The sequence below is a fragment of the Electrona antarctica genome, assembly GCF_951216825.1.
Source record: "Electrona antarctica genome assembly, chromosome: 11".
Taxonomy (NCBI): domain Eukaryota; kingdom Metazoa; phylum Chordata; class Actinopteri; order Myctophiformes; family Myctophidae; genus Electrona; species Electrona antarctica.
The window spans coordinates 26,812,660-26,837,980 of NC_136792.1; the positions used below are offsets into that span (position 1 = coordinate 26,812,660).

At 43.9% G+C, this 25,321-nt stretch overlaps 1 protein-coding gene across 4 annotated transcripts in view; it reads right to left on the reverse strand.

Annotated features, from left to right (window-relative positions):
* sipa1l3 (signal-induced proliferation-associated 1 like 3) overlaps nt 1-25,321 on the reverse strand; it is a 74,971-nt gene that overhangs the window by 42,391 nt on the left and 7,259 nt on the right. For all 4 annotated transcript variants that reach the window (XM_079514198.1, XM_079514197.1, XM_079514196.1 and 1 more), the window contains exon 2: nt 1,258-1,362. The gene's annotated coding sequence lies outside the window, so the exon portion shown is untranslated. The remainder of the gene's footprint in view (nt 1-1,257; nt 1,363-25,321) is intronic.

Here is a 25,321-nt window from a genome sequence, read left to right on the forward strand (position 1 = left end):
AAAAGAAAACATACAGTATACAAACAGACATGAAAAAACAAATAAAGTAAAATAAAATCGACATTGAATCTGAATCTGAATCAAATCCTCCCATTGTCTCTGTGTTGGAGGTTCCATCTGTCCCCATTTTCTTGTGATCCCATAGACCATTTTATGGTTGTATCCAGAATGAAAACATTCTCTGAGGTAAACAAGTTAGTGTACATTCCCCATAATAGCCTATAGCCACTATAATGTTTTAGTTATTACATAACTTAATATGCTGGGCTACTGCCTGTATTCTTCTTGGACAAATTTAAAAAGATACTCTTCTTGGACAAATTTTAAAAGATACTCCTATGGAAAGGCTATATTATTGTACTTATATATTGACCAATTAGTATAATTTAGTATAGCCGTTGCATATTTGTAGGCTACTGTCATGAACGTTTATAATAGTCATTTGGGCTGAATGTTTCCTTGATCCTCGTGTTGGGCTTCTGTTTTCGCCCCTCCCTCCCTCCTGGTGCGAAACTGGGTAGTAAAAACGGGGACGCGTATCGTACAGACCCCTCAGGAGTTGAGTGGGTGCTGGCAGAACTGGTTGGGCTTGCTTTCTAAAACCACCAGATGAATCACCAGGTTTATGATCTACACACACACGCACACACACACACCCACGCAACCTGCATCACATATGACTAATGGTTTTATGCGCAAAACCAAATACACGGCCTGTTTGTAGACCATTATGCTCATTGTGAGAAACAAAGTTTGAATCCAGCCAACTTTATTGTCTCTCTACACTCTCCAGTCAGAATAATGCACCCCCAAAAAGCAAATACACCCCCCCCCCCCTCCCAAAAAAACACCAATGAAGTCCGAGCTACGCTCAATAGCCTGAAGCTTGATTCACGCTTGAGCAACAAAGTGCCACTTGTCATGTCACTTGACAAGAATAATGCATTTTCAAATGAAGATTAAGTAATACTCCTTCAGCAATGTTGAAAAAGGTCAATGGCAATGCCACGCTGAGAGAATCAACACATTACGAATCCCGATCAACAGATCTGACAAGTCCCAGTCTGTGCAAATGCACGACCATTGCATCGGACCTAAAGCTCCTACAGTAAGAATAATTGGTGTTTCATTGTTCTTGAGTGAGCTCATAATCAGCCGTCTTCACGAACAGGTAATAAAACGCAATATGTACTTGTACAATGCACACAACCATCTCCTCTGCGCACACGCACACACACACAAAATGTTATAATTTACCTCCTCCAGGCTTCAGCTGTGCAGGTGAAGCAGTCGTAATCAGAATGTGGTTGTTGACAGAGCAGGAATCCCGGTGCAGGGTATGACGTGTTGTTGTTTTCCAGTCTAATGGAGGAAAAAGAAGAGATGATCAGATCAACCATAGCAGCTCACCTCCTTTCATTTTAAACAACTTATTTTGGCATTCCTTAAAATTCTACAACTTACTAGTATTGCTTTTTTAAGCTGTGTTTGGTTGTAAACGCATAGGTGTGTGTGCGTGCGTAAGAGGGGTGTGTTTGTGTATGTTGACAATTGACATGCAGAACAGCTGCAATGAGTTACAGGCCCATCATGTCAGCCATAATACAGTAGGCTAGACTATTGTTTGCAAGCAGTCTGAACAAAGATCCCCAAAGGCGCTCCATCTCCTGGGTGCGTGTGCGTACCACTGTGCATGCAATGGCGCGCATGAATGCACACTGGCTCACGCTGTGTACGAGCGCTTGAACAAAAAACAGGTTATGTGTCTGCAGTGCACACGACATAATGGTGTGCGCCTGTGCGGTGTGACACGCCACATACGTGGTGTGCAGGCATAGTGGCGGGTGGGCAGGCAATATTTTGCTTCTGCAAAGACAGGACAGGACAGGATCCAAAAGGATGTTCAGATGCAAACACTTCTTCCTTTCTTTTTCTTTTTTACATTTTGACATCCTTTTGAGGGCTCAGTCTCTTCTCCTTTCTTTATGACTCACATGCTCTGCCAGCTACATGACAAAAAAAGAAAAACTATCCCTCCAACTCTTTGGCTGTATCGCAAGAGTCAGTGTGAGAGATGAGGTCACTGATGGACATGTGCTCTGATTCGTCTGAAAAAGCCAAAGAGGATGGGGGAGGCGGAGTGACTGTTCTGTGAGCAGAGGGGTAAACCCAGAGGGCAGAGGGCCGTATGTTTGTATGGGGGATGGAAGGTAACAGGCACTGGACAGACAACTGTCCTGAGGGAAGACCCATTACAGTCTGGCAAATACAGCGCCAATCAATACCAATCAATCCAGGTCCACTTACTCCCTGACCCCAGGCATAAAAACACAGTCTTTAGCAGAGGGTGGAAGTGGGGGTGGATTGGGGTCAGCAAAGTGTTTGTGTGCGTGTGAGCTATAGCGAAGAGGCTGTACGGAATTAAGCCAGTAGTCAGGGAGGATTTCAAGCTAAGTCTTCCCTCTTGGCCTGAAAATGAATTGGAATGAGTGAGAACTTTCCAAACAAGTACTATATGCAGCACTAACTTGCCCCACAGAGGACAGCCTCAGTCCTAATTGACTGAATTGCACACATTATAAACAATTATTGGTGGTTCTTAAGATACTTGCCACAGCCACACACGATCAGCAGCATCAAACAATACTGTTTGGCTAACTAACCACTGTCCTTGGAGGACGACACTGGAATTTTCTCAGGAATAAAAAAAAAATCATGTGACTGAGCTGAACCAAATTAGAATAAGAGTCAAGAAATGCAAATTATACTTTACATCTCATTACAGCATCCACCACCGCACCACCACTAGGAGGAAACGAGAGAAGGACAGAGACACAAATGATGTGTTTCTGTCTGTGTGTCTTGCCCTGGGCTCATCTACGATTTCAGCATCATCTGCATTATGCTATGATTGATTTGAAGAGGATTACTCTGCCCAACTCAAAGGCATGAATATGTTACTATGCCAGTGCAATTTCAGGGCTAGGTCCGCTTAAAAAGTATTTCTTCAAATACAAGTCACATGAGAGAATACTAGTGTCTGTCATAGTTAGTCAAAATGTTTGCTAAAGTGGATAGAAAAGTGCCTCACGCAGTAAAATGTGGATTTGGCTGTGCATCTATCCACGACTATCCACTCTCTCCTTTCTGTGCATCAACTAACATAACAATAATAATAATGACAAAAAATACAAACCAAAGAATTGTAATTGTTTTTGCAGTTAAATAAATACATAATGTTTACATGTACTGTCTCTCCCTCTCTCTTAATGAGAGACCCCTTTTACTTTGCCCCCTTCCCTGCATATTTAGACGCACTGAGAATAGCCCCACTGTGTGACAGCACTGGGATGATTCATGGCACACATGCCTACAAGCTCATAGCGCGCCACCGAGTGGCACGCTACGAGCTTGTAGGTCTGCTATTTTTGAAAAATGGAAGAACAACTGACATAGAAACATCAGAAAACTGTCAGGATGTAGAAGACATTTTTAGAATCTGATCTCAGGTCAAAATGGGTTAATAGCATCACTGTAGGCTGTGAATACATGACGCATATCGACAGAGGTTTACTACATTTGAGATGTCCGATTGGCATTATACAGCATCAACTGGTATATGACATCCCAAGCAATTTGTTGTTTTATCAATGCAGGATCAGGCTAAATATATTAACATATACAATAGCCATTTTTGGAAAAAGAAAAGATCCAGTTTGCTATATGATGGCAAAAACAATTCCTCTTGGCAGGAGCATGGAGCAATGCAGCTGCACCATGTCACGTAATGTACAAACATCACTGACGATGTGCTACAGCAGCTCCATCGCTGAGCTGGTGATGGTTGTCATAGGAACGGGGGTGGGGGTGGGTGGGCACTGGGCAGGAAGATGTAATATGTAGGCGGGTACCGCAGGCATTCTGGACACACCACCTGAACACAACGCGGTTAATATAACAGCGCGCAACCCCTGACACCCACATGTGCACACCCAGCCATCAGTCAGCCACCTCGTCATAGCTGACAACAGCTTCAGAACAGGACACATCATCACATGCACCCACTCAAGGCAAGTGCAAGAAGTGCAAGTATTACACTATACAAGGAGTTATTTCTCCTCCTCACTCTCAAAGTAGTCATCATTACTTTAAATCTCAGAGGAGTCAAAGATTGGGATGGAAAAGACAATTACTGAAGTAAAGTGTGGCATTTGAAAACATAGAAACACCATGGAGAGATGAATAGTGTGTAACAAAACAAATGAAAGCGGAAGGAGTCTGAGACAAGGCTTTGGCAAGAAAGAAGAGGGTATACAATCAGAGGTTAGAAAGTATATAGGCAGTATTACCACAGTACCAGTGGACTAACATTTAACAAAGTAACAAAAACGTTTTGGTGTTCATTTAACTGAACCAAATGGACCACGAGTTAAATTAACACAGAGATGATATACTACAGTATGTAGCCCATTTCCAATGGAACAGGAACCGTAAACATTGTTGTTTGAATGATAACGACCAGTCTGTACTCTGTACAGAACATTGGCTCTACCTCGCCGATCTTTGACAACTATGACACAGGTGGCGCCAGGCCTCCAACCAGGGACAAATTAGCCATTGGGCCAGTGGGGCCGTGGCCCAGGGGCCCTTGGCTCTCAGGGGCCCTTCGGAGACATTGGACCGTGCGGTACTAGGTTTGATGTCCTGAAAAGGGCTCCTGGGGCCCTTCATTGGCCATTGATTTTGTTAAATGTAGGTCAAAAGGATGATAAAAACACGGAAAAACACAAAAATGACGCTAAGGGGGCCCTGCAAACATCATCGGCCCAGGGGCCCTCGTGGGGGTTAATCCGTCCCTGCCTCCAACTCTCTAGCGATGCCTGCCTGTCACTTTTCCTTTTAAACTTCCTCCCTCCCCATTAATAATGCTTCATGTTTTGTGCTGTGGCATTACTGGCAAGCTTCTTGCAGAATACTTACAGTATACTACTTAATCATTATTAAGGATTATTATCATGCTGTCAATCTTTCTTCTTCCACTTTCACTCCTTTTTGGCAGCTCTTCCTCCCTCTCTCCGTCAGCTGGAGGCACAGGCCTATTAACAGTCAAACGCCATACAAGAGCTTCATCGGCTGAGACCGTTTGCATGTCCTCTAAATTCTTAATTTCTTCGTTATAATTTCCCTTCAATTCTTCCTCAAGACAGTCTAATACTCTTAGCTAGTCGGTGACATGCTTCAAACCTTTGCAAGTCGACGTATGATTCAAGTACATTTGGTTACTGCAAAAAATCTGAATGGGGTAAAAAAGCAAAATAATTGACACTACTCTATCAAAGCAACAAACATAATCCTCTATGTTTTGAGCAGAGCTCCTTAGTGTCTCAGCTAGATTTTGTGTGTGTGTGTGTGTGTGTGTGTGTGTGTGTGTGTGTGTGTGTGTGTGTGTGTGTATGTGTGTGTATGTGTGTGTATGTGTGTGTGTGTGTATGTGTGTGTATGTGTGTGTATGTGTGTGCGTGCGTGCGTGCGTGCGTGCGTGCGTGCGTGCGTGCGTGCGTGCGTGCGTGCGTGCGTGCGTGCGTGCGTGCGTGCGTGCGTGCGTGCGTGCGTGCGTGCGTGCATGCGTGCAATACAACGCCTAAATGTTGCAGACTAATGTTGCAAGAATTAGGCTAAACAATTGGTTGGGCAAGCTCTGGTTCTACGCCCCAAATTTCATAACTTTTTTAGGCTATCGAGTAAAGTCTGTGTCTGTTCCGCCTATAAATAGTGCATCTTCAAGTTCACGTGTCGCAGTGCAATGCTTTATGAGCTGCTCTATGAGCTTGCAATTGTAACGGTAATCGGTTATTTTTGGTGCACAACACTGGCATGCAGTAATATTATCACCCTTATGACTATCACACATGTTTTCTCTTGGATCACAAAGGAGTAACGCATGTCATCAGGCAGGTGTCAGAAGGCAGCTGATTACCACCTGCTTCATGCTTTTTGGACATGGAGCCTGCAATGCATGTTGTTTCATGGTATAAAAAACTGTGCTAGACATAAAAGAGATTCCTGAACACTGGCATACCATTTATGATCAAGCCCCCCCCTTCTGTGTTGCCTAGAACCAGATAATCAATTTGTTGGGGTCATGTCATGTGGTCAGTGACATACGGGTGCTGTATTCTTCGGTCTATGGGAATGAATAATCGCTTTGCAAGTCAATTCTAGTAGTTTTAAAATAGCATATGGTTATATATTCTGTTTCACAAGACATAGCACTTACAGGTAAACACAATATAACTGAATTGGCTGAAAAGCATCAAACAAGTCTTAACGTTACATTTATATTCAGGTCACGCCGTTTCAATTGGAGACATTCTAGACTGCGAGACTGCCTAGAGGGCGGGCCAAAGAGTACAGGGGCCATACGTCACTCTTCACATGACCCCTCCCTCAAAGAATTGATTCTCCGGTACTAGGCAATACAGAAATTCAAAAATAAAAACGTTACATCTTAATATCTAATATATTATACCGGTATGTGTGTATATATATATATATATATATATATATATATTTATACACACATACCGTATATGGCGTATATCTATTCTACGTCCCAGCATAGACATGGTAACGCCCCGCCTGCCTCTGATTGGCCTACCGACACTGCCGGCCTTACCAGACTTTCCTCCGAGCTGGATAGCTATATGCTGGATAGTCTGCTGAGAGGTTACTCCGTGGTGGGAAATAAATAAATAATCCAAATTACAAGTACGATATAATACAAGAGAATGACAGCTTGGCACACGCAACAGTAACTTTTATGTTTTGTAGAAGAGGCAAAATAATATATTGTTTATGCCTTTATTTTACATGTGTACAGTGTAAACTTCAAACATTATTGTACTGTAATCTCTTTTTCCTTGGTCTTTATCTTTTTTTAGTATAATAGTATTAGTTTACTATAATTAGATTAATACACAATACTCAACACTAACACTTGAATTTTGAACACACCCAAATCAAATCATACAAATATGTGTTCATATAAACAATATTAGTTTGCCTCTTCTACAAAAATCTAAGTTACAAGTTACTGTCGCGCATGCCAAGCTGTCATTCTCTTGTACTTGTATTATTTCCCACCACGGAGTAACCTTGCGTCTCGGAGGACAGTCTGGCAAGACGGGCAGTGTCGGTAGGCCAATCAGAGGCAGGCGGGGCGTTACCATGTCTATGCTCAGACGTAGAATAGATATACACACCGTATATGTCCTGGATAGAGGGAAGCTCACATCCACTCATGTGCTGGGCTGTATGCACAACCTCTGCAATGCTTTGCGGTTCCTATACAGATCAGACACAAGACCAGAAAGTCTTTCTTTGAAGGAGGACTGTTGAGTTGATCTGCAGCCGAGGATGAGGATAGATGGCAAATTCCTAGCATGAATTGCGTTTCCTTACAGTACATGTGATGGTAAGTTAGCCAGCGTGTGTTATAATAATAGCAAGCATCTAATCCATTTAATGTGTTGTTCGAGCACTGGTCGCAAAACAAATGTCCATGAAAGTGAAAAAATAAAATGTGTTGATAGATCGATACTGTACAGTGCCATTGTCTAGCTCATCAAAACATGACGCTTGAAGAATTGTGATGCTTGACCTCCTCTCCACTACAGACCTCGGGTGTCCCAGCTATGGCCTCTTAACCCCCCTGAGTGTGTGGTGAGATTGTGTCTGTCTGCGTGTGTGCGTGTCTGTGTGTGCGTCTGTGTCTGTGTCTGTGTGTGCGTGTGTGCACGCGTGCGCGCGCGCGCGCGCGCGCGTGCGCGCGCGTGTGTGCGCGTGTGCGCGCGCGTGCGTGCGGAAAAGACAGGATTTTCACCCCCACAGCTGCTGCGGCTCCCATCGAGCCATCTCAAGGGGAGAGTAGCAGGCTAGTGAGGCTACTGACTAGTCTGACTCTCATTCACACAGATGAACCTGCCTTTGGCCGCAGCACACTGTCTGCCATGGGAAGGACTCTCATTCACACAGGCACAACATCCAGATTCCAGAGTGCTCACAACTGCGAGAACACAGACTGGATGTGCCTTTCATTACGCCACTTAAACAACTTTAAGTCACAAATTCAAGGTAGTACTTACTTACTTCCAGGTGGATAAAAAAGTATATTGGCTCACTGTGGCAAATTGTGGCCCACAAGGATGCAATGTAGTTTGCTCTTCATTTGACAATAAGGCTGTGCAACAATACATGCATAATAATGCCACTCCATCTACCTACATTTGCAAATTTTAGTGAGCGTGACTCCCTTTAGATGACGTATTACACGCACAATGGTGCCACACACATTTAGCCACATTCAATGCGCGATAGTCACACAACGAAACACGAATAAACAGTCAGCGGTGGACGCAGTGGGGGGTTCGGAGAGACTGAGGCAGAAGCTCTGTACAGCGTCTCAGCCAGTCCTCCAGCATTCACTTTGGCTGATTACATTAACTTTGCTGTAAGTGTGTGTGGGAATTCCCTACATTATTAGTGCTGAATTTGCAAGAATCTATTAAAATAAGTGCTATTCCAGGCCGAAATTCGGGCCTGTTAACGAACGTTGGTTCGTTAGAGAGGGTGTAGATGAGCTGCTTGAGTCACCGGGAGGACATAATGTAATGCATGGAGAAGAACACACTATTTTTCCGTTCAGCGCCCCACTGCATAGGCTTTCATTTTAAATGGCGTTTAAAATAAACAAAAGGAATCTGCTCTGAATTCATATGTGATAAAGAGACAACTAGGAAACCACAAGACCGTGGAAAATGTTTGCAGAAAGACAGATGACTGCTTAACTTCACTTGGACACTGTCCCCTTGTAGGCTTGCTCTATAATGAAATGGCTGGCTGCATTTGCTGAGTTAAGTACCGAGTAGTTGTGCAACATACATGATAGATGATACAGTTCCTGTGTGTCCATGTCTAAGATTTGTAATATGCACTGCAACATTTATTTGTATCAATCTGACATCATGCTATGTTTAAAGACTCCATTTGTACATATATTTTGTAATATACTTTTCTGTTCTTTTTACAAAAAATAAAACGCCCATCGAGGACATTGCATGTCGTCCACAGTTGGCCTGCTGCCAAGTTTTCTTTTTCATTTGTAAGGTGCCTAGGGGTTTGAAATGAAATAAATCACAGCTTTCCCAGCGGTGGTATGCAACCTATTTCACTCAATGATATTAAAAAATAATATATGTAATATGTATGTACATATACAAGGGGGCAGAATTAGTAACCGTGTCTGAGTAGTTAAACACTATGCTCAATCTTTAATGACTGTTGACAGATGGATTTTTTTAAGGAAATGAGGTCACAAACCACACCAGTTGCAACTCCTTGCAACTACTCACAACTAGTCACAACACCTGGCAACAAAACAGCTTTGAGGTCAACCACACAAATGCAATCCCTTGCAACTGACATTGAGGATAATGTTTGCAAGTAGTTGCATGTTGCAAGTAGTTGCATGTTGCAAGTAGTTGCATGTTGCAAGTTGTTGCATGTTGCAAGGAGTTGCATGTTGCAAGTAGTTGCATGTTGCAAGGAGTTGCATGTTGCAAGTAGTTGCATGTTGCAAGTAGTTGCATGTTGCAAGTAGTTGCATGTTGCAAGGAGTTGCATGTTGCAAGTAGTTGCATGTTGCAAGTAGTTGCATGTTGCAAGTAGTTGCATGTTGCAAGTAGTTGCATGTTGCAAGGAGTTGCATGACATTGGTGCAGTTTGGCCTTTATTACATTACTATCTATGACCGTATGGGACAAGGAACATGCTGCCATATGTAGGAATACTGGATACATTTGACTACCTTTTTCTCAACTTTATTGAGTAATAACTCACTAAACCACACACACCTGTCATAACAGACTAGGTGCTGAATTACTGTCATGCTCAACAAGCACAGCTGCAGCCAGAGATTAGTATGACAGTCAGTGACTGACTGGCTGGCAAGACATTGGCCAATTTTCTATATTTTTTCTATATATATATCATTTATTTTTAGATTTTTCAGAGAAACATTTAGACAAACAAACTGTCCTAATTACAGAATTAACCGAGCATCTCGTTTGGAATATTAACGTGTCTAAAGAAAGATCAGACAGCGTGAGGTAGTAATGGAGAACATTATACCTCCTGGTTTGGGGGGGAAATGGAAGACAGGATTTTTCTGAGTAAATTCTGCCTCATCTGCTGGGCACTCTAGCGCCTTTATTTTGAAATAAAGTGTTAAGCTATGCCCGTGGCTGAGGATTGGTCGATTTTGGCTTTTTGATTCAAAGGCTTTCAGCTTTCAGGAAGAAGCCGGGAATACACCAGGAAGACATATTTGCACATTCAAATATATTATTATAATTATTTGCATATATAGGGCAGAAAAGTGAGGACACAAATTGTGATTGGCCAGAATGAGATGTATGATGATAAGAGCGGCCCTCACTTCACACAGGTGTGATTTTTATTAGGACGAAAACCCTGGATCCACAGATCCGGATCTTCAAATAGTAAAATGAACAGGAACTTGACACTTCAACTTTGTTTGCGTTCGTTTACATGCTAAAAGAGTGGCTTTGCAACACACAACCAACCCTCAAAAAGTGGTCTTGACCCTTAAGGGTCACACATATGCAGGCGTAAAGCAGTGACCAGAGAGGAGCACAGAGGATACAAATTAACGACCACGCCCCCTGGTGCCGGCAGGTTTACAATTCATTGCCTCCTCTGAAGCCAAGGCCAGGCGACTGCCTCAGCAGAGTGACAAACAGTCCTATCATCTCCCTCAGCGAGCCCCCAGTAAAACATCTTTAAGGGGACTGACCTTCCGATGTCACTCAACACACTCAACTGCCTGCCTATACCATTTACATTAGTGCAGAAGCCACAGGAAATGGGGTGGCGGGGTGGGGTGCTGCAGTTCTTCCTGTAACCGTATCATTCCAGTGACAGGCTAATGAGCTTAAATGATGATGAGGCAGGAGAGGGCCTCCAGCATGGCTACAAAAGAGGAGAGATGACAAAGGTGAATCCCCTTAGAAGTCGAACACCGACTACTTGCACTATGTCTGTGGCAGGACAGTTCAATTCTGGGTTGCTGCAGTTATGTTTTGTGGTGTTTAAATATTATGTGGAAATTAAATTCAACCAACCAAACTAACATGACTACATAACACAGATTTAGCTGCAACTTTAAGGTCGGTTAAGACAGGGAGCGAGTGACACAGGCGTTGTTGTCTGGATCAGCAACGCGTCTGCTTGTGAGGGGCACACGACGTGAAGTGTGGGGGAAAAAGCTCAACACGATCCAGGTGTAGTTGCCCGCACTCGCTTGCATCAACGGCCCTCAATTTCTCTGCGCGACCAAATTCCAAAATAATCATCCGCCTATCATTGAAAATGAATTACCAAGGTGCGTCAGTCGCTTCCCTCTGAAACGCCCTTCTACTGACCTGAACATTCAACAGCCCAACAGAGATGAGTGGGAATCCAGCTCTCCATGCCTGTACACAAACAATGTCTGTTAATAATACAGACCGTTCTCAGTAGGGCTGCTCGGTTTGTTTCCATATGTTCCTTCAGTAAAAACAGTAGATGTTTCATCCTAATAAAGGGCCTGGTTAAGTTATGTTTGCATTTTATATTTAGGTGTTTGCTAGTTCATTGCAGAATTACACTGGATAGACAAGTTTCCTAACCTGAAATCTGTACATTTCATCCTCCATGTAGCTGCATGAAGATACACAGTAAATTCCATGGCGATACACCCAGTGTAGTGTTGGACCAAGAAACAACTCGGTAGCCAAAGCCATATGACTTTGTTGAAACATGGAGGGGATGAGAGTACATTGACTGCCATAGCCATTAGTGTTTGTTTTTCTTTCTTTTTTAACAACTAATGAGAACAGACAATGCTGCTCTATTTTCTCCAACTGACTCAGTGTGACACAACAACAATGGCAAACGGGCACTGTATTATCAGGGTCATGTGTGTGTGGGGAGGTGGATGGGGGTGACTGGCCGTTATAAAGCAGACAAAGAGGCCTCTGACACAATTCAAGCTACTCTCTCTTCTCCTCTTGCTCAGTTGTTTCTCAATGGTGCCATTGAGAGTGGAAGCAGCCAGGGCCCTTTTCTATGAGGACTCACTGTGTGAGCTCCCAGAAGAATAAGTGAGCTCTCACAGACAAACCTGCTTGTTCTGGATCAATGCCTCCCCCAGTAAGAGTGAGTCTCCGACCTAGAGGTATCCACTAACTATCTAGTCTTTCTGTAGAAATTCAAAGCCAATAGGGCCCAACAGACAATTGACTTTGCTCCTTTCAATAAAAGGCCCTTCTGAAAAGTAAGGTTTAGCTTCTGAGAAATACAGGAGCAAGCAATAATGATACTATTTCGTTAAGAGGATTGTCACGCCTTTTCCCCGGTGTACGGTAGTGCTTTGAAAATGCCGCTGCAGCTGCCTCCACCCAACAGTTGTATAGTCGTATGGCATAGATAACATCAGCCAGTAGTGGCACAGCCGGGAGATAGCGTGCAGAGATAGAGATAATAGTGCCCACTTGTTCCTCTGATGCCTGTGAAATGACGACCCCTCTGGGGAGTTTCCTCCAAGAACCAACAGCGACAGTAAATGTACTGTAACTGGATTTGTATCTGTGGTCAGGGAGGCTGAGTCTAACGTGGGAAAGGCTCATCCTATTGCAGGATTATGGCATGGACAGTTGGATACAATGCTCTAAAGTCGTTTTGAGTTGTGAAGAACTTCTTTATAGACAATGGGCATAGATAGATCTATCTACCGGTAGTCATGTTGTATGTTGTAGAGCCTGACCAATATATCGGTTTGGCCACTATATCAGCCATTATTTGACTTTTTGGACGACATTGTTATGGGCAATTATGCAGATCTTTTAACTACTTTATATCTGCCACCCATATTTTAGTCATTTGCAAAAAACATTTAAAATGTTCAAATAGTATACTTCAAGACAATGTTTGAATTATTTGTTTATTTTTATTTATTTGCTTATCAAATTGATTTCAAGATTTAGCGATTAAAAGATTGGTAATATATGGTCTTCTAGGTCTCTCAGCGAGTCCAGTGGGAAAGTGATTGTATTGTATTTCCTGTTATATCAAGAAAGTTAATACTTGCCCCTCTGTCTAAAATGTGGGTTTTGAACATTAGTTACATTGGAAGACCCTGATCACTAAAAGTCGGAATATGTGGAGTCTTTAAAATTGCATTAGTAAAAACTTGGCACCTGTGAGGCAGGGTGCATAATATCATGGCTGGCTGTGCCTAATCCCCTCTGGTGTTATACTTACTGAAATAAGTAAAACATTTATCTCCCAACTCTCACAGGTTGTTAACTGCATGTGCTTTGCTTAACACTTTGACGGCTTCATATTAATATGCGACATATACCGAGGCTGAAACTACCGTTCACTTGCATTGAACTCATTTTCCCAGAAGCCCTTGAAGCCCAGAGCACGGGTCGATTTCCGCTTTCGTCATCATAACGCGGCGGCCTCGTCACCAGGTCCGCGACAAATCCGCAATTTCTTTTTAATTATAAAAAAACGGCGAATAAACCAAATAGCGGCTTTAGCATATTACGCAGGGGAGGAACCATGGATTAAATAGCATGGAAAGCGGGTTATGCAGCTAAACTGGTTTGCAATTGGTTCCAACTTCCACACGTGTGCGCGTGTGTGTGTGTGTGTGTGTGTGTGTGTGTGTGTGTGTGGTCATGTTGCGCGCGTGCGCGCGTGCGTGCGTGCGTGCGTGCGTGCGTGCGTGCGTGCGTGCAATGGTCTAAAAAGCAAGAAGAGTCTCAGATGTCATGACAGCAGTTTTCTGACTCCTAGATGAGGTTAGAGAGTGCTAACAGGATTTCCACTCTTAAACGCAGTTTTCCCCCTGTGGGGAGATGGTAACACACACAGAACAGCTGTCTGACACCCACTAGAAAATTATCTGTGGAATCATAGGAAACAAACACTAACTGATCTCCTGAGTCCTGAATATTCAGATTCAGTTGTATTTTATTTGCACAGATTATTATTATTTTTTTAATGTATTGTCATTACAGGATGACCACTACTCCACCTGGCTAAATATTTGCTAAGGTGCTGGAATCATCAATCTCTCCAAACTAAGACAAGAGATCTGAGCTTTCGGTCAATCAGATCTTCATCAGAACAGTTTCTTATCATTGTTGACAATGATTCATATTTTTGCTATTTACATGTGGTCTGGTTTGACCACTACTAGTTGATCAGTGGAACTGCCTGAAGGTCAACATTCAATATCTCCCCTGAGCAAAAGGGCACGCTCCATTGGTAAGAATTTCAGCAATTGCACAGGAGTCTCTGGTTCGAATCCCCGGTAGAACATCTAAGTTACATAGTGTTGAAGCTTTTGTCCTCTAAAATGAAACATGGACATGGTGATTGACACACACACACACACACACACACACACACACACACACACACACACACACACACACACACACACACACACACACACACACACACACACACACACACACACACACACACACACACACACACACACACACACACACACACACACACACACACACACACACACACACACACACACACACACACACACACAGCCAACTAGAGAACATATGTCGACGCAGGGCGGCTTTGGGTTGAGTTGTTAAAATCAGTATGAATGCACAGATCGGTCACTTGCAAACGGTAGTGTGAATGGTCTGACCAAAAGATCGTAATTGAGGGGGGAAAAAAATCGGATTTGACTTGATGTGACTGCAGTATAAAATCGGGCCTTAGTGATGGGGGGGGGCAATTTGGCACACCTGGGGTGAGCCTATATAGGCTGAAGGCTCACAATGAGCAAACATTTGTGTGGAAAGGCTGCACCACCACTGTGTCCACCATTATGATGCATTAAGTAAGTTTTGTTCTGCTTCAGATTGTAAGAACATACACCTGTTTGTTTACCATTAAGTTAATTATGGTCTCATTTGTAGTTACCTTCCCATTGTATGTACTTTGTTTTTTATTTATTTGTATATATATATATATATATTTCTGCTACTGATTGGGTCCATAGTTCTCCTGTCCTGTCCTGTCCTGTCCTGTCCCGTCCCGTGCCAACTTAAGTGACCCCACCCTGTCCTGAGTTTTGGGAGAGGCTCAGAGCTGCTGGAGGAAATTAAAAACACATCCACCCGTGCTCCTCCTCCTCCCTCTCCTGCTGAGTAGAGCCAGTACAATATGCCTACTGGCCTGGGTTCCCTTCATTTTTAATCTCCATTCCCAGAATACCCAGATGAGAGAATATGACCTGGGTCTGTTGCCTCCTGGGCAACTGGGTATTCAGGAATCCTCTGATCACAAGACCTTCTCCCCTGAAAACTCCCTCTAAAACGTATTTTTGAGGGAAAGACGACAAGAATGAGCCTCAATGTACTCTCTGACTGGCTATTCAGAAATCCATAACCCATTGCACTTAAAACGTATTAAGAGGAAGCCCTTTCTCCACGCAGAAACTCATTTATGAGGGCCTCACTCTCCTCTGTGCATTCTTTCCCTCGCTACTGTGGTTGAGTTGGTGCGCAACGTCTGGAATCAGTGGGTTTTCAGCCAAGGAGATGAAAGGAGTAAAGTAGGAGAGTGGCGAGCAAACAGACAGACTGACAGAGGGGAGAGAAGGGGGCCGGCTAACCTACAAGGGGAAGGAGGAGAGGAAGGAAATGTTGAACAGAAAAGACAGGCAAGGCCACATGGAAAATAGAGGGAGGGGCTAGAGGAGAAACCCCAAAAATATGATCCACCATGTTTTGTCAGTCAAACTGAGAATGGCCAAGTGAGAAAATTCCCTCAGTCTGAAATTGCAATGATTCCAACCACCTGACATCCACTGTAAAAATGCAAGATCCAGTTCAAAGTGCACTCCATTTTCCCCCAAATTGCTTTTTTTTATCGTTAGCTCTACTTCACTTGTTAAAAGCTTCTTCTACATTGCCAGTCCATTTTGTGTCTGTATTTTGTTAAATAAATGCCTAGGCGTGGGCTATAGTTAGTATTTATAGAAACAGTTGTCAAACAGCAGAGTGTAACACTAGATGCTGAGGCTGATGTGCACCTCTGATTCCAGAATGCCAGCATGCCATGTATGAACACACATGGAGACAGCTTTATTTGGTTGAGAGAAAAGAAATGCCACTATATTGGGATATCTGTAATAAAGTGGCTCATCATGTCTGCCACTCTTGAGGAACAGTTCCCTCTAATAAACATGTTCAAGCAGCCCAAACAACCCCAAACAAAGTGGCCTGGAACTGCTGGCGTAACAGGAAATTCAACTCAGACACAGTAGCATACAGGAGAGTTGAAATGACTCAAAAGAAACCAGGCAATCGAGTTTCACTAAACCATGATGACTCACCCACTGCTCACAAATGTGTTATTCCTTAACAGAAACAACAATAAGCAGCTTCTAATTTATATGGGTCAGTCACCTTGATAAAATACTGATAAAAGTGTTTCTGTTGTTATCAAGAGAACAGACAGTATGTAATGCAAGAATTCAGTACTGGGAGGAAAAAGGAAGTTCTGGAAAAACACTCAAGACGTGAGAAATCTACCTAAAGCTTGTTTTCAAAGGCCTGAAACTTCCTCTGTGATCCCATAATGTAACTGTAGTCAGAACAAGAGACGCAGCCAGTAGTCCCAGGCAGAGTAGAGAGACGGTTTGAGTGGCCCCATTGCAAAGCATCTGTGGCAGGACTGGTTAATGAGACTAGCATAGCACGTCTCTTTATGTGACACATGTGTTACAGAAACAGAGACACACTTTTACGCTGCGGCTGGGCCAACGCCTTCTTTCTACTAATTAGCCCCTCAGCCTTTCCTCTTCTAAGTTCTTAGTTTCTCTACCACCTTCTGCCGTATTCAATATATCCCCTCAGTATGAAAGAGCTGCCACTCTGTAAATATAGTCAATCATAGTGTTTTTAATCAGTTTTCCCCCATGCCAATTCCCTCTTTCTAGCCATCTCTCAAGTTCACCTGTGTATTAATCCTGCTCAACCCCACGTCTCTCTGCCTGTCCTCTCCCTCTGCCAGATGGACAGAGCAGAGGGTGAAAACAGAAAGCGGGAAACAAACAGGAGAGTGCCTACAGCTCTCTGGGTGGCCTGGGTCCAAGCTGTTAGCCGTTTGCTGATGGTGTATCGCAGTTAGGAGGAGGCAGCAGTAGCTCATGATACAAACATGCCCGCACGCGTGCGCACACCTGTGAGTGCTAGATGGTAGGCATGTAATGAACCCTGTGTTCAAGCCACTAACCACTTAGTGCTGTGGTTTGCTCTGATGCTTTTTATAAAACACAGACCTGGAAAACATTAGGAACAGGTGTCTCTCACTCACACACACACACAAACATAATGTATGTGTGGAGCTAGGAAGTTGCAGTAATGCTAAGGCATCAACCCTTCGGATACAAACGAAGGAGACTCTCTCATTTCTACCTTGTTTTTCTGCCACAAGCCAGGCACTCACAAAAGCAAATATTGACTGTGGGCTGGTTGGGCGCAGCCTCTGTGCTTTACCGCATCACCTTGGACTACAGCTCAAACGGCTGAAGCCGGCTTCCAAAGCCACACAAACCACTCCGGTCTGTTAGTCACCGTGTTAGCGGCTGAATGAAAAAACCAACTCTAAGTCATGTAGGCATTTCTTTTTCCTTTTTCCTGCATTGCTGGCATAACTGTCATTTCCAAATTTATTTGACAAAATAGAGCAATGGGATTAATTTAAGGCCACTGCAGTTATTCAGACAGTAGCTAAAACAAAATAAATATGACTGAAGATTGTCTGACCCAGTGTCAACCTGAGGTCCACAAATAATCGTTTAAACTTAAACAATAAAATATGTATGTGAAATGTTTTTGAGGTAGGCAATGTGGTACCAAACAAGGCACTTGCCTTATGGCTGTGCATGACGCGACATGAGTGGCATCATGTCATTGCATTTTGATCAGATACACAAAGAAATTTGTCACGGTATGGACATTAAAAGTAATTTAATTTGATCTTCAGATATAGTAGACAGCATCTTTCTTTTGAGGAGAGAGCGAGCCAGGAAGTGGGCTGTGTGTCAGCACACTGAGACAGACAGACCACGCTGGCTCCGTGCAGAAGGCAAGCCTCCTCCGTTTCCACCCATAAATTTAACTTGCCCAACCAAAGTTGACAGTGAAAACTGAAAAGTTGATCTAGAATCTAGATAATTAAATATTGTTACTCTGTCTCAAAACAACATGGAACAGTGGCTTCTCAAAAAGCCAATCAAGATGTGGAACAGCAAGATCCATCTAAAAGTACCACACGTGACCACAAGTATCATCGACCTCAACCTTGACCTTGACCTGTATTTTTGTTTGCCTTTTAGGCTACGTAATCACAAATTGCACAGGGCAGATATGACAAACAACTTAAATATACAAAGAAATTACTGGCAAATGTAAAATATATATATATATATATATATATAATGTTTCCTTTCCAAAAGATTTACAAAAAAGCTAAAAAACAATGTAAATGGAGTTATTGCTACACCAAACATCCAGATCACATTGATAAACCAGTGGAGTTCAAGAGATGGAACTGCAGGGCCAAAGTATTTGGCCACTGGCCAGGCAACTCGAGCTGCACGAAGAGGTGCATATTACGTCCACAGGATGGATGCAAATAAATTGTAGGCATTTCAAGCGAGTGGGAACGTGGGTCTAGACTTGAGGGAGAGTGAGAGAAGGTGGTATCAGTTCTCCCAGGTGTGAGTAGAAGAGAAGTCACAGTAAGTGACCATAAGAAGCCCAGATGGCAAAGATCCTGCCTTGACAGCCCCTCATCACCACCACCACCACCAATATCCTACACTGAGCCATCTGTCTGACCAAGCAAATTGTTCTAGGTCAGGTCCTGCCTTAGTAGGCAGTCTGGACACTACTTCCTCTCACAGACAAGCTCATTTTTCATCGTTTTAACGCCTTCACCCTGTCTCGTCTTTCTTAATGAAATCAGTGAACTGGTAAAGTAGAAGCTTCCATTGTGTTTTAAATTATAAAACGATGCCCGGGAAGAATGCACGTTCCAATGGAGAGGGGTCTCATATGAGAGCTCACAGATAATGCAAGTCTTGGGGGGACAAGGGGGCTTCTGTGAGATGCTAACAACAAGCCTTCATGGCTGCCTGAAGCCATCAGAATGTAGATGAACATCTATGCGATGCTGAGCTATGTGCCACTGTACCGTACCCCCACCCCCCAGGCCACTGTTAAAGTTTAAGTTCTGCCACCATGACTAAGCAGCGTGGACTTGGCCAAGACCTTCATACAATAAGAAGGACATCTTTCAGCTCAAATGATGCACTGTCTCTTCAATCAAGGGCTTCTCTTTGTCTTTCAGCTCCACTGTTCTTCTATCCATTACTGTCAGGTGATCAATTTACGGTCTTTACACTGTACTATGTAAACTCATCCATAGGCAAGTCACACACACACACCCTGCCACTTCACTTTCATTGTAGAAATCAGCCTTTGTCAAATATATACAGTATATCACATCCTAACCCCCGCCTGCTCATTAGCATAGGAGGGACGCAGTAAAGAAAGGGGAAGGAAGGAGATAGCAGGGGAAATAAAGAGAATAGGGAATGAGTTGGGGGTGGGGGTGAGGAAATACAGCTGACCCCGATTCTGCTGTGTGTGTGTGTGTGTGTGTGTGTGTGTGTGTGTGTGTGTGTGTTCGCTCTGGTAGGAGGGGGTTGCCAAGCGGCCCACGTGCACTGCAGACGTAACCCACAGTGACAGGACCGTTGCCCTGAACTGCTGCACTTATACTGCACGTACACACACACACACACACACACACACACAAAAGAGGAGGCACCATTCTGAAATGTCGACAAAACTGATACCGTAAACCCCAACAACAAAAACAAAGCGCCCTCTGTGAGATCTGGGTAGGTTGGCTTTATCAGTGAAATCTGTGCAGCCCTATGGCACCCACCCATGCATGTGAAAAGAAAAAGTGGCCTACACACAAAGAATGTGTGGAACGTGGCGCTACTATGAGCCAATTCGTATTAACTGTGGGAGGCCAACATATCGAGGAAAACAACCATGCAGTGGTGGTTCTTAAAACTGGGAGAGGACAGAGGTGATTAGAGCCCAACCAATATATCCGTCATTATTTTACTTTTTGGACATCGGTATCACCAGTTATGCAGCTGATGTATCTCAAATCTTTTACCACTTTCAGCCTTTCCGTCCGTATATATCATTCTTGTTGAAAATGTTCAAAACAAGTTTTCCTTCTCTTTTTTTATTATAGCTAACCTACAAGCTCACAATGAATATCATAAATTAGTAATTGGTGGTCTAGAACTCTCGAAAATCGGCATCGGCCTCAAATTGGGCACTAGGCGTGATGGGAGGTTGAAGCCCTACCGCCTGCCCACCCCACACTGTAAACAGGACCCCCCAGGGGCAGCAGACCAGTCCAGCGACAACCACTCAAGTAGGGGTACATAAACATGCCTGCTCGGCTGTGAATGCTGGAAGGAACCAACAGGGCCACTTCACTGGTGTATGTTTATGATGGGGAAACTGCCTGACGAGTTGGCAAGCCACACAGAGAACAGATAGACAATTATTATATATCCAACAATGAGACAAATGTCTCCAAATACAGAACCTGATGTAAACATAAAAACACACTTAAGAGCTAGACATTTTACAAAAAGCAATGACCGTGACGGTGAATGATGAATTATAAACGGAGCCATGATTGGGCAGCGACTACTGGCTCAGTTGGGGAGGATTAAAAGCATTAAGCTAAGGTTTTGGCAGGAGACCCCGGGTTGGTGTGCTAAGTGGGTTAAAGCACACCCTAAGTCTCATAATAATCGCTCTGGCCTTGCACCCCCACTGTCTTCTCCCTCACTGTCTGCCAGCACCATTTCTGGCCAAGTTCAAGAGAGTCCCACAAATGACTTACTGACGGAGGACACTACAAATTGCCTGAAAGAAGACATGCATCACACTTTATCAATGGTATTAAATAACTTTGCCATTATGACATTTCCCAGGGCTGCCACTGAAAAAATGTGTGCTGTAATACTGAATGTAATCATTGTAATGTGAGGCTGTTGCACAACCTTCATAACATCACAGAAACGTTACGGCCCCAACAATGGTTCCCTGGCGTGCACAGCCAAATTAAAAGACTATTTTTAAATGTTTGATTTAATTAATAATGTGCTTGACATACGGCATAAAAGACTTAAGAAGAAAGAAGCCTGAACCTTTTTATAGCCGTTTTCACAACTGTAAGGACACAGCAGAACATCATCATAATACTAACAGATGCACAGAACAAGTCCTAGATTAACCCAAGTCATTATGGCTGTGAGGGACATGACCGTTTTTGCAAGGGTCTGCTACTTCTGCTTTCCCACACCCAGACCAACGTGTGATCTAGTACATCCCCCTCCCCTCACCCGTCTCCCGCTCCAAGGACATTATACTCTGAGTGTGTACAGTTATAACCTTGCTCTTGTGTACAGTTTTATCACTGTGTACACACACACTGTGCCTGCTTAGCTCTTTCAGAGCAAAATACACATTACTGGAGTACACATTACACTACACACAGAATCACTATCACTGATACATGTTCAATTCAACACACACACACACACACACAGTGTCGCTAGCCAGACAGCATGGTAAGGTTGTAACTGTAATACTATTACATAGCTTGCATGGCTCCACTGTAAAACACACTACTAGTGCTACGGTCCCAGAGAGACCATGCTCCGTTTGGCCTGCCAGACTGTAGCTAGCTAGAGCAAACACAGTACAGTAGGCCCATTGAGACTGGGCTGAAACGGAGGGCTGCACAGACACTGTACAAACGGAGACAGTAGACAAAGGGGAAGAATGCTGAGAGTAAGCTAGCGCTTTAAACCCAAGCAAATAGCATTAGAAGCTATCCCAAAGGCATTAGATTGGTTTATTTTTCTCACATGCACGTCTACAGAGAGATCGCACATGTAAATGCATGGCATAAGTGGGTTAACTCACACAAACTGACATACAATCCCTTCCTCCTAGCATAGTGAAGAGAGGCAGGTGGTGCACACAGGTGAATGGCCAGCCTATTCACAGGACATTATAAAGAAGGGCTTGTCTCTGCAACCAAAAGAGACTTACTGAAGTAAGGTGTGGCTCTGTTCAGTGCACAGTAGCATTGTAAGTGTGACGTGCATGTGCTTGGGTGCGTGCGTGTGTGGTGTTTGTGTAGCTAGCTAGCACATGAACTCAGAAAACTATATTGTGGCACACACAAATGGAAACACACAGGATCCAACTAAAGTTCTGTCAACACCTTGCCTTCAGAATCCAGTGGTCACAGCTAGCGTTGGCCCACTTTCAAAACCAATCTCTCCTCTCGCACCGAGAACATATGTTTCTAATACAAAGGCAGCGCTGGCAATTTGATGTTTACTTGTTGGTTTTCAGGTCACTGCATGAATCAAACGGAGTGGGAGTGTGTGTGTGCGTGTGCGTGTGTGTGTGTGTGTGTGGAGGGGGGATCATGATCTATGCTTTGGTCTGAGACAGAGCAGAAGCAGCTCTAAAAATGGATTTTTTTTATTACCATGTTTACTGGTGGAAGATGTGTCCTTTCTGTGTCCTGACTATATTGTGTCTGTTTGCTGTAAAATCAGCATTCCTCTGTGACAATGAGCAAACTCAAAGAGGGAGAACACAACACTGTATCGTCAATTCATCACACCAATTTGTCTTGCTCACCAACTGAAGGACCAGTGCAGTCGAAATGGGGATGTGTGGATGTGGGGGTTAGGGTCCGGTGTGCTGAAGTGCAAGACTTGTGCCATCATCACTTCTGCTCACAAATCACAGCATGACCCCCTCAGCCTCTCATCAAAGTCCCAGCCTGAACCAACGCAGAGTGCTGTCACAACAAGCTAAATCTGTCCAGAACTCGCCTCTTCGACTCGGTTTGAAGCGTGGCATGAGTCCAGGGTGTGGTTCCAGTGAGATCTTGTGCACACATGTGCACTACTCCTTTGCACGCATTGTAATTCATGCATGCATGAACAAAACACACAAACACATGGCTTACTCTGTAACCAATCCAAGTGCATATATTAACAGCCGTGGCCAAACCTTTGACTAATGAGAGAGAAAATGAGTGTAGCCAGAGTGATAGAGAAGGGAGAGGAGGATAGGAGAGCAAGAAAGAGAAAACAAGAGACACAGCCCAGAGGCTCCCTGCGGGGCCGCCAACATTCCTGTCAAATTCAAACGTGGGAACCACTGGAAAAAATAAAAAAACACCCCGGCCGGCATACAAGTATGCACGAGTGTTACTGCATATTGGGGAATTTGTAGTACTGTAATATGGAAAGCAGGAATGGAAATGCAGTCAGACATTGGTGCACTAAAGTGTCTGAGTTGAGAGCAGTGAGTGAGTTCTAAGGCTCTGTAGAGGACAGACCAAGTAGTTCCCCAAGAGCAAAGGGTGAATTGGAGTGGAGAAGGAGGAGGAGGGAGTAGTGTGTTTGTGTGCTTCGAGTGACAAAGTGCATGGGTCAAGCCAGTTTTATCTACAGGTGGGGTGATAGCGGAGTAAGCGGATGGTGACCTTCAAAATGGAGAGAGAGAGAAAGACAGACACAGAGAGACACCTGGTAACCATACTGTAGGTACAAGAGACAATACATGCACTCTGATCTTTTTCTTCAGCCTTTCACGTAGCTCCTCCCCAATGCAATGGGAGATGTGCTGAATGGTTCTGCTGGTGCAAATACATACACCCTCTTCTCTCTCCAGAGAGCACACACATACACACACGCTTTCTTTCTCTCCGTCTCTCTCTCTCCAGGGGATTCCGTCAGATTTTCTTTTCTCTCTCCAACAGGTGTTTGTTGGCTATCTAATTTCAAGCCCAAACCTGAGCCACAGGAGGACCAGACAGTCTTAAAGAGTTGGACCACTGAGGTCATGGGGAAAAGTGAAGAAGAAAAGGTGGGGTGGGGCTGAGTCGCCCGTGTGAACAGAGTGAAAGGAGGAAGGAAGAGGTGAGGTGAGGTGGAAGAGGGGAAGACAGCATACAGCATGTGGGTCTGTTTAGGATCTACTGACAGAACTCCCTCCACCTTCTTTCATCCATCTCCCTCCCTCCTTCTTTCCATCATATGCCTCCCCCTCCTCCTCTGCCATGGGCCAGCCGTTACTCTCCGTCTACATTATCACCTCATCCATCTCTCTCCTCAACAATAACAGGTTCTGCCGCTGTGCAGCGAGAGAGAGGACTAACTTCTGTTGCTTCCTTCTTTCCCTCCATCACTACTCCTAGGGGACAATAGAAAGGCTGTCACTGCTGCACACTTACACAAGACGATAACAAACTCACACTGGGAAGGAAAAAAATATATAACATTATTCATCATTAGCTGCAGCTCCACAAGTAGGCCTTCACACATGCGTGCACACACACACACACACACACACACACACATGGCCATACACACACTCATCTTACTATGAAAAAAACAAAGAAACAACAAATGGTTCATGTGTTGCTCAGAAATCCCCCTAATTTCTCGCTAGTCGCTATCTTCTAGCGGAATGCCGGCGCTCAGCTATGCCGCCACAATAACAGCAATACATTTGCATACCATTCCCTTCTTTTGTCGCAAAAGGAACCCTCCAACCTCGCACGGAATTGGCCCACGTAACAGTCTCCACCCCGGCCCCTCAAATCTGATTTGGAAATGAGAAGGGGAAAGCAAAATTGACCTTCTGATACAGTACCATAAAAATAAAATAAGAAAAAAAATTGTCCGAATGGCATTTGTGGAATGACCGCACGCTACACTCAATTAGCATGAAAACAATGACTCCACAGTTTGCAGTTGTGGCGGCAGATCTGTGCTATGAGGACGTACATGCATATGCCTCTCTAGTACACACATTCCTCAGTGGAAGAGTGTGTGTGTGTGTGTGTGTGTGTGTGTGTGTGTGTGTGTGTGTGTGTGTGTGCCTCTCAGAGAAAGACAGGAAAAAGTGGATAATCAAAGAGAAAGAAACAGATAAGAGAAAGTGTGTGAGTGTTTCAGGGCACGAAGGTCACAAACAGAAAAACATCCTGAAAGACAGAGGAAGTGGAA